Raw genomic sequence first — 10,094 nt, 5'->3', positions numbered from 1 at the left:
ACTTTTTAATACATTGATATGTATAATGTAGAGTCATTGACTAGATGAGAAGAAGAGAGCTTCGTGATTTGTAATGAGTACTCTGAGGCTCTAAAAAATATAAGGAGTAAAAAGTGAGTGATTTTCTTAGAAATGTAATTAAGCAAAGGTATTCAGTTTCAATAACACTAATATTAAAAGTTAAGTATAAATAGGCCAAAATAATACTTAACTATAGTAACAAAGTACAATTTCTCACGTATTTTTCACCCCTTTTTCCCAAGATAGGCTCAAGATCTCAGGTAGTTAGATGTGTGACTGAATAAATTAGCTGATCAAAAGTGGAAAAACTGTCATTTAATTCTTAAATAGTTTGCACTCAACTTTCATCTAGGTTTTGCACAATGACAAGATAACAATGGCACTGGATAACAATCAACATGTTTTATTGACAAATTTGAAAAACAAATTCACATTACAGTAATTTACCAAATAAGAAACAAGTAAACAAATAAAACATATATTTGTCAGAGTAAAATTAATTTGTGCCTGTCGCGCTTCCACTTAGGAGGAACTGTGTGTTTGGGCTGGATGTCCACACAGCTTGGAGAACACTGATTTCAAATGGTGCTAGATGTTAGGAATCACTCTATGGCACCATCTGAATTCAGCTTCTCAAAGCAGCTCAGTTCAGCTCTTCATGTTGTATTATTATCTCACAGAGAAGAACACGATCACTGCAAAAAAAGATGGCAGGTTATTAGAGCAACAAATAAAATACCCAACATATGATCAGTTATGTTTCATACTGCCTACGTAATATAATATGATACCATCTGCAACATTACAAGGCTGTTTCCTCAGTTTCAGCCAGGGTTAATGGCATCTGTGCCGGCACATCAGATTATTTTGATGCATTATGATGCCCAATAATATTTTAATTGTGCATTAAAGTATAACCCTTGAAATACTTTTAGAAAAACATTGTCATGATATGATCTGTTATTCTGTAAAAGCCTGGCTTGTATTATTATCCATAACTATTACTTTTATAGCATGTGATTAATTATCTGTGACCATCTCTGTGTGGCATAACCCTTTAATAGCCCTTACAGAGCTATTTTCTTTGTTTATATTCAATAGCTGGATGGATTTGCTGGAACTGCGCACTCACAGAGAATGCTCTGGAACAACTGCTGTTTTCTGTGGAAAAAAAAAAACCTTTGAGGAGAAATGGGTGAGTGTGAAGAACTGAGCGCTGTTAGACGGGAGGTGGTATTGACGGGGGGCATGGTTAAAGAAGAGAAATGATGGAGAGAGCGATTGGTTTGTTTACAAGTTTACAATGTTTTCTTGCCCAGCAGATCAGTGTAGCTCTCGGGTGGCTGCTTCAGTACACCTGACCTCTTGTGTAATACTGAACCGATTCTTAAAGGGACAGGCCTGCGGCTTTGTGCTTTGCAGTACAGTACTGCAGAACTGCTGAAAACAGTGCAGTGTCCATCATCTTGGCCATGTAGCCTTATCATTTGCAGTTGTGTAACACATGATCAGCACATCCAGATTTAATATACTCACATCCATGAAAGGAAAGGACTAATCGAAACTCAAATATACAGGGAATTTTTTTTATATGACATTAATCTTGCTGTTTCTTTCCATCAGAAATATTGTGTGGGGTTAAAATATCAGGGCGTGTATGCAATTTTAATCCGCTCCCGAGGTGTGTGTGTGTGTGTGTGTGTGTGTAAGACGCACAGGTGACAGATATATGGATAATCCTCTTTTAGATTAGGGCTTTAAATATGACTGACAGTTCAGCCATTGAGATAAAGGAACCCTAAACCCCTAATCATTTTTTATAATTTATCTGAATATAAACAAGGGAGACCACTTACGCAACTGGCATGAAATTTCATCTTGTTTTTTTCCAGTGTAGGTCTATCATGCATATTTCTTACATCAACAGGTTTCATTCTTAACACAGCAGGGTCACTTCTATATATAAAAGCACTAGATATCAAGGGGTCTATAAAAGACGGCTCTCTAAAATGGGTCAGAATCAGGCTGTGTTGAAGTGTTTATCGTTGTTGTATAACATGATGTGCTTGATTACAAGAGCTTGTTGGAGTGACTGGGGCTGATACCGAGCAGCGAGAAACTAAGTGTGCCTCTTTGAAACGAGGGAGGCCTGCCAGGCTGGTAAATATAGCTGGCAATTGCCTTAATGTGATTAGGGAACAGACACATGAACACAGATCTCACCGTGTTTCATTCGGATTCTCTGTCTCTTCATCGTCTCCTTTTAGTGACACACAGTGTTTACGGAATATTAAATAATATAAGCTACGTCATACATAGATAAACGGATTTCTTTTTAATTTAATCGATGTAGAAACAGTTTAAAAGGGCTTACATGACTTCAGTTACTGATCCTGTATGCTTGAGCTGATCTTTCAGATTTGTTAGGCTTTCTGCGTCAAGGCTTCATACGCAACCTTTATTATTATTATTATTATTATTATTATTATTATTATCTTCAGTAATCACTTTATTCTGGTCAGGATCATGGCAATTTATATTATATATGATATGATATGATATATTTTTATTCAAAATGGCATATACAAATAAAACAGATGACCAAACAAAAAAAGGCTGAGGAAACAGACAGTGTAGATCTGTTCATCCCCACATTCTATACAGCTATATTATTTTTTGTATCATCTGGGAGTGTAAGCCATCAGAGCCATCCTCTGTCTTATTATAATATATTTATGTGCGCTTCAGAGAGGAAACATAACCTACTGCAACAGCGACACCCAGAGGACAAACCCTGCATTGCGCTTCACTCTTGTTTACTTCTTTTATCCAAGTGCGCACTAACAGGCATTTCTTCTGCTGGAGATCCCTTGTTAAAAACACTGCACACCACCTTCCTATGTCCCATCAGCCTAACCTAGACCCAGAAAATGTGTTTTTTGTGAATTTATTGTGTTGGTGTGCACTGATCCAGAGTATGGATGTAACAGAAATGTTAAGAGTAATTGTTCTGTATGATGCTGTGCTTTAAGCTAAACGTAGTTGTGTGAATTTGCTTGTTTTTTTTTTGGATATAATGTATTATAGGCTACCCATCATAACAATAATAATGATCATATTCACTATTATATACTGTGATGCCCTGAAGCACTGCAGGTGGGCGTGGCGATGGCGCTCCTCCTCTCAAAACAATCACACTGTTTTAATCAATCCGTCATGCAGAGGTGATTATGCAAGTTCTAAGAAGAAAGGAATCCAGGGTTGCGTAAAACAGCCCACTCTGGCAACGCAGTTCTCTAACATTATTGCGCACCTCTCTCTCGCGCGCGCTGCATCCACACCCCCTCCTCCCTCCCCCTGGTGATTGTAGTGCTCATGACGTCGTCTGTCTCGCCTCAGCATGGCTTTGTCTAAAACAAAACAACACACTCCCGGACTAGTATTTCCAGTGTGTAAATACAGTACGCTAATATAACACTAAGAGCAAACCTACAGGAGAAGAAGTAGCATCATGCTAAAAGTACCTCGTCACAGTGACGCGGCAGAGCGTCCAGGTGTCGGTGCTAACTGCTTGCGTACTAACAGTAGTTAACACGTGAAATGGGCAAAACAGGACGCCTAGTGTGTAGTGTGTAGTATGTAGGGGATAGAATGTGGTTTTGGACGCAGCCCAGAGCAGCACAGTGTCTCTTGCGCAGGTAAAATTCCCGACGAGTCTCCGCGCTTGTGGCGCAACTGCTCCGTCCCCCTATGACGCAGTAATATATCTGAACCCAGGCCTAGAGACGCGAATGAAACGCTCATCAGAATGTTTCCCAATCTCACTTTACAACGATAACTGGCCATCTAACACGGATGCTGCGTTGTTTTGCTTTTCATTCAAGAATGAAATGATGTTAGTCTGTTCGGCTACAAAAAAAAGCCTTGAAAATCCCAAGCACATTTAAGGTGGACATTTAACATCTTAGGTCAGTGACGGAGTTATTTTAAAGACTTTTTTTTTATAAACAATAATATACATCGAAAATAAAATGGGAACCATACTTACTTGGATGAGAAGATTCCTAATGCAGTTGGATTCTGATGCCATGGTGTATGATGTTTACTCTTCTCTCTTCCAGTGTTTTCTTCGCCGCTTGTTTAGTCTGAGTACTTCATCACCGCTTCCATGCTTGAATCAGAGCTCTTTCGCATCATTGTAGGATCCCAGGCGATTTTTCCACGGCGCAGCGCACACGCCACGCCCCCAACACTCCCCCAGCTTCTGATTGGTTAGACACTGCTGCTGTACCCGCGTCACGGCAGAATCACATGTGGCCGACGCGTGTTTACAAACATTGGAGGGGATCACGTGGTGGGGGAAGCGATTTTTTAATTGATCACCACTGGATTTTGTCAAGCCGATTCCGCATTTCACTCTGGTACAAACAAATAAATAAATAAGTAAGTAAATAAAGAAGTAAACTGCAGTTGTGTTGTGTGGATCTGATAGAAAAACAGACTGTGTGCTAGATATCAGACCTTCCTTGAGTCCAATCCAATACTGTGTAATGCATGTAAATAACCATATGTCTGCTGCATATTCTCGAATAAATAATTCAGTCATTTTGCAGGAAAATAATCGACATCCAGTGACTGCAGTGTCTGTCTGTACACTCGAAGGGGCACTGTTTGTCAGTATAACTCCCATGCATCATTACACTGCTTCATGCTCTTGTTTTTTTTTTTTTTTCCTGCAAAACCATCACACACAACTGACGAGTATTAGGCCTAGTATTTTCCTTTTTTCTTTCTATTTATGCATTCTATGTCCACCCCAGACCACTATTATATCACATGGCTATATGTCAAATATAAACATTTGGTGGGCATGTAGGAAAATACATGTAATGTACTGTTGTAAGAAATGGAGGGAGAGGTATAGCTTATGCTTCAAATTAAACAATATAATATTAATTCACACCGGGAATCGGGTCATTATCCTAAATCCCTGCGGCAAATAACATTTCTGAAAATTGTTCTGGATTTGTAATGCATTTCCTGTGCTTTTTTTTTTTTTTTTAATGTAATGCTGCACTGGATGACCAACCAAATTCTAATAGACATGAAAGTCATACAGTCTATGAATAACATCAAAGCTCAGCAGTTATTGTGGAATCATACCACATGAGGAATAATCACTGATATAGGCCAGAAATTTCAATCCTGTCACTGTTGGCCTTGTTACTTAAGTAATGGGGTTGAAGCGGCATTGATATGTACAGTAATAGGGTTTATGTTTTGCTGTAATAGAGACCGTAATACTTAGATTTCCAGTTAAAATGTAAGAGTAAATATAGTAGATGCAAATAAGATGAGTCAAACATTTCAAGAGATAAGAGGAAGTAAAATACAGTATGCTCCCCTAATCAGAAAGAGTATGGTAGCTATAAAAGTAATATACACCGATCAGCCATAACATTATGACCACCTGCCTAATATTGTGTTGGTCCCCCTTTTGCTGCCAAAACAGCCCTGACCAGTCGAGGCATGGACTCCAAAAGATCCCTGAAGGTGTGCTGTGGTATCTGGCACAAAGACGTTAACAGCAGATCCTTTAAGTCCTGTAAGTCGCAAGGTGGAGCCTCCATGGATCAGACTTGATGGCCAGCACACCCCACAGATGTTCAATTGGATTGAGATCTGGGGAATTTGGAGGCCAAGTCAACACCTTGAACTCTTTGTCATGTTCCTCGAACCATTCCTGAACAATTTTTACAGTGTGGCAGGGAGCATTATCCTGCTGAAAGAGGTCATTTCCATTAGGGAATACCGTTGCCATGAAGGGGTGTACCTGGTCTGCAACAATGTGTCGGTAGGTGGTATGTGTCAAAATAGGACCCAAAGTTTCCCAGCAGAACATTGCCCAGAGCATCACATAGTGCATGCTGGTGCCATCTCTTCCCCAGGTAAACGATGCACACACACCCGACCTTCCACATGACGTAAAAGAACATTTGATTTATCGGACCAGGCCACCTTCTTCCATTGCTCCGTGGTCCAGTTCTGATGCTCACCTGTCCATTGTAGGCACTTTTGGCAGTGGACGGAGGTCAGCATGGGCACTCTGACAGGTCTGTGGCTACACAGCCCCATACGCAGCAAGCTGCGATGCACTGTGTGTTCTGACACCTTTCTATCATAGCCAGCTTTAACTTTTCAGCAATTTGTGCTACAATAGCTCTTCTGGGGGATCAGACCAGACGGACTAGCCTTCACTCCCCACGCGCATCAGTGAGCCTTGGGTGCCCATGACCCTGTCGCTAGTTCACCGGTTGTCCTTCCTTGGACCACTTTTGGTAGGTACTAACCACTGCATACTGGGAACACCCCACCAGGCCTGCCGTTTTAATGATGCTCTGACCCAGTCATCTAGCCATCACTATTTGGCCATTGTCAAAGTCTCTCTAATCCTTACGCTTACCCATCTTTCCTGCTTCCAACACATCAACTTCGAGAACCAACTGGTCACTTGCTGCCTAATATATCTCAACCCTTGACAGGTGCTAGTGTAACGTGATAATCAGTATTATTCACTTCACCTGTCAGTGGTTATAATGTTATGGCTGATCGGTGTATATGCTTATGAATGTGGATAGTTAATCATATCTTTATATCTGTGTGTGTGAAAAGAAATCTGTTGTACTAGTATCTATACTTTTTGTGGAAACATGTACTTACCTAAAAGTTATAAAAAGATGACAGATAAGATCAGATTTACCAGCAAAAAAGATTCTTATTGTTCTCATCGTATAAAACAAGCAATGTAACAGTCTGAAAATGTGATAAATTTACTGAGTGCTCCACCTGAGAATAGAAAGTAAATAATTAAATAAATTTCGCTGTCATAGTATGCTGAAAAAGGTTCGTAATTGTCATCACATGAGGGATATACAATAGCTGCTGAAGGGCTTAGGAACAGGCCTATATTGTTGAAAATCTTGTGTGACATGGACAGAGTTAATGAGTTATGGCAGAATGTGGCAAGACATTGGGTGTTTTTGCTACATAATTACGTGGTTTGAGACTGGGAATCATGCAGCTGGCTGCCATTAACAATCCTTATATAACTCAGTCTCTTAACTATATCTTTTTCCCCTATGTTGGACAAGTGTCACCTGACACTGTGCTCTCTGACCATGCTCTGGACATACCCATGTAATACTTATACATATTGAAGCTATCCATAGACTACAGTAGGTGGAGACAGTCATATCTTAAAATACACAAGCACATTTTGACATGGTAGTGTCACTAGGGCATGCCTGTTATTGCATTTATCGTAGCGTTCCTAGAATGCCTTACTTTTACATATTAGTTAATTTACTAGTTTTAGCATCACTAGTCTGTTTACTACCCTTCAATATTGTAGTGATTCTTATTGTTGGGATAGAGTATGTCTTGTAGTAGTGATTCAGTTTTACGGAAGTGAGTCCTATCCGTGAATGCTATCTAACAGTTATGTTTTTAATTGCCTGGATTTTATCAAATTTGGCACAGTGATAGAGGCTACCTACACAGAAATTTTGGTGTATGCCACTTGAACACTCTACTGCCACCAATAGGGCAAATTTGGAAGTACATTTATAATAATACCTCTGCGACACATCATACTAAGACGATTCTACTTTCCTCTTATTCTTTGGGTCAATACTGAGTTCATGATGTCAATCTCCACCATATCTGAATATTTTCAAAACCTTTTTTTCTTTTTTCTCCTACAAATTTTTTCCAATCTTACCAACTTTGTCCTTCTTGAGAACAAGTGCTGATGGTCCCACAGGCTTCTGGTCTTCCCCCATGGCTAAGGGCTGGGGGGCAAAATGTGCTTGGCCCCCTTAATTGCTACTTGCAGCTATAATCTTCTTCTTTTTATTATTTTAATACTTTGATATAGGCAGCCCACAGAATGCCTTGTATGCTTCTTATGAAATCTGCACATTGATAGGGGACAGCCTCAGCTAACGACAGAGCAATTTTGGTGTATGCCACTCATGCTGTAACGCCACCAATAGGGCCGATTTGGACATATGTTTACAATAATAACTTTGCTGGATATATTCGATTTTCCATCATTTGATTTCATTTGAATTTTTTTCAAAAACATTTTTTTCCCCTTCGTCTCTTACCAATTTTTTCCAATCATCACCAACAAAACTTCTCAGATTTTTGATATGCAGGACAGTTTATCCATAACATGCAAATGAATTTGATGGCAAAGCCAAACAGAACATGAGTGTGTGAAGGACCATTATTAAGTGTAATAGGAAAACAGTTAGTGTTTGAATTTTAAAACCTTTTCAAACCTACTGAAAAGCCTGTTGTGAGTCTTCTGGATTTTCTTTGTTAGTAAATACTTTTGAAAGTGTGGGGAGGGTTCTTGATTTAAGATGTAGATCAAGACAGCAAACAAATCAGAAAGTTTTAAAGAGAAACAGAGCTCCTCTGTCCTTTAACGTTGGTGTGCATGGACTCGCTAAACATTACAGTTCAACTTGGAAACCAGATGGACAGGGATGTTTTAGCTCTGATGTTCTAGCTAATGGACACTGCTTTTAATCATCCAGATGTACATCAGATACCCAAGCGAGTATGTGAACAATGCCATTTGCGTAGCAGCTGTGTAATTGCACATTTCAAGCATATTTGCACCTTTAAGGGGCTCCAAGAAGCTTTGTCTAAAGTAACCTCTAGGTGACACCATAGTTCACAAATGAGAAATATTAAAATAAGATTCTTCTTTTTTTTTTTTCTTAAGATTTTTCCCCATTTTGCTCCCTAATTTGGTCACCTGCCAATTCCTTCCAATCAGCCAGCTCCCCCCTATCTTACAACAGCTACTAGAGAGAATGAAGTGCTTCCTCAGAGACATGTGAAGCCAGCCAGGTACAACTTTTCAAATTGCTGCACGTGCTATGTCACAGGGTAGCGCAAAACGCTTGGAGGAAAGTACTTTTCTACACACATGAACTCACAGACGCCCACAATTGGCAAGCGTTTGTATCACTGATAGGGTAGAGTGTGTATGCTACCCCTCACCCCCCAATGCATTGGCAATTTTGCTTTCTTGGCTCCAGGCCATCGAATGAAACTTATGATCACCGGACAACAGAGTGAAAGCATATCTGTTAAGCCACTTGAGAGCCTGATTCTTCTTTCTCTTGATTCTCTGGAAGGTGCCGAGTATTCTTACTGTAACGAATTTTTGATTTGCCGGTCAGGATGTTAGCCATTTTGAAATTGAACAAAAACAGATTTCTTACCTCTTCTCCTAAACATTTTGTCCAATCATCAAGAAATTTGGATCACAGCATCGTCAGACCAACTGGAACAAAACTTAATTAGCGGATTTTTATTAAGCAGTATGTGTTGTTCATAACATGCAAATATGTTTTAAAATGCAAATGAAGTCACCAAATAGGAAGTGAGGGCATATCTCAACAGTGCTTTTATGTATTGACACCAAACTTGTCAAACATGTTATGTTTAGTAACATGTCCTAATGGTAACAACCAAGCTTTGACTTCATTTGGTAACTTAGTAGGGCTACTGAAAACAGGAAGAGAGGAAATATTTCAGCAATAGCTTGACAGTTTGCCTTCAAATTTAGTATATCTCTTTGGGAACAAGTTCTTCCATCATTAAGGGGTTGGCCCTCTTAATGCTTGCATCTACAATCATCTGTGTTGTTAGGATGGTAATTATGTCTTAACTCTTTAACTAATGTTCTGAATTTTCCCCCTATATTCATTTAATGATCAATATGAAAATGATGTCCTGTTGCCTGCTTAATCGGACATTCACAAAGCGACAGATGACCATTCAATTTTTAATTTTTATGCATGTGTGCCTCACAGAACCATGATTTCAGAGACAGGGGCAAGTGCCATTTGAATTGAATTTTCTCAATTCTGTGCAAATTTGGTATGACATGGTAAAGTGACATAACTTCAGACTATGGCGTGTGTGGTCTGATGTTTTTTCAGTTCCCCACTCACAATTTTAGTTACAGTTTACTTTTTTTTAGTTGCATG

General features: G+C 39.4%; 1 long non-coding RNA gene across 1 annotated transcript; it reads right to left on the bottom strand.

Moving 5' to 3' along the window:
* Window positions 1-408: 408 nt before the first annotated feature.
* On the bottom strand, window positions 409-4,204 carry LOC117595882 (uncharacterized). The gene is made up of 2 exons (XR_004577066.2): window positions 4,070-4,204; window positions 409-716 (listed from the first exon to the last, which is right to left on the bottom strand). It is a non-coding gene; the product is annotated as an uncharacterized LOC117595882 (long non-coding RNA).
* Between the last annotated feature and the right edge of the window lie 5,890 nt (window positions 4,205-10,094).

This window comes from Pangasianodon hypophthalmus, chromosome 2 (genome assembly GCF_027358585.1).
Source record: "Pangasianodon hypophthalmus isolate fPanHyp1 chromosome 2, fPanHyp1.pri, whole genome shotgun sequence".
NCBI lineage: Eukaryota > Metazoa > Chordata > Actinopteri > Siluriformes > Pangasiidae > Pangasianodon > Pangasianodon hypophthalmus.
Note: the sequence above shows the minus strand (reverse complement) of the source record. Positions and strands in the feature narration are given on the sequence as shown.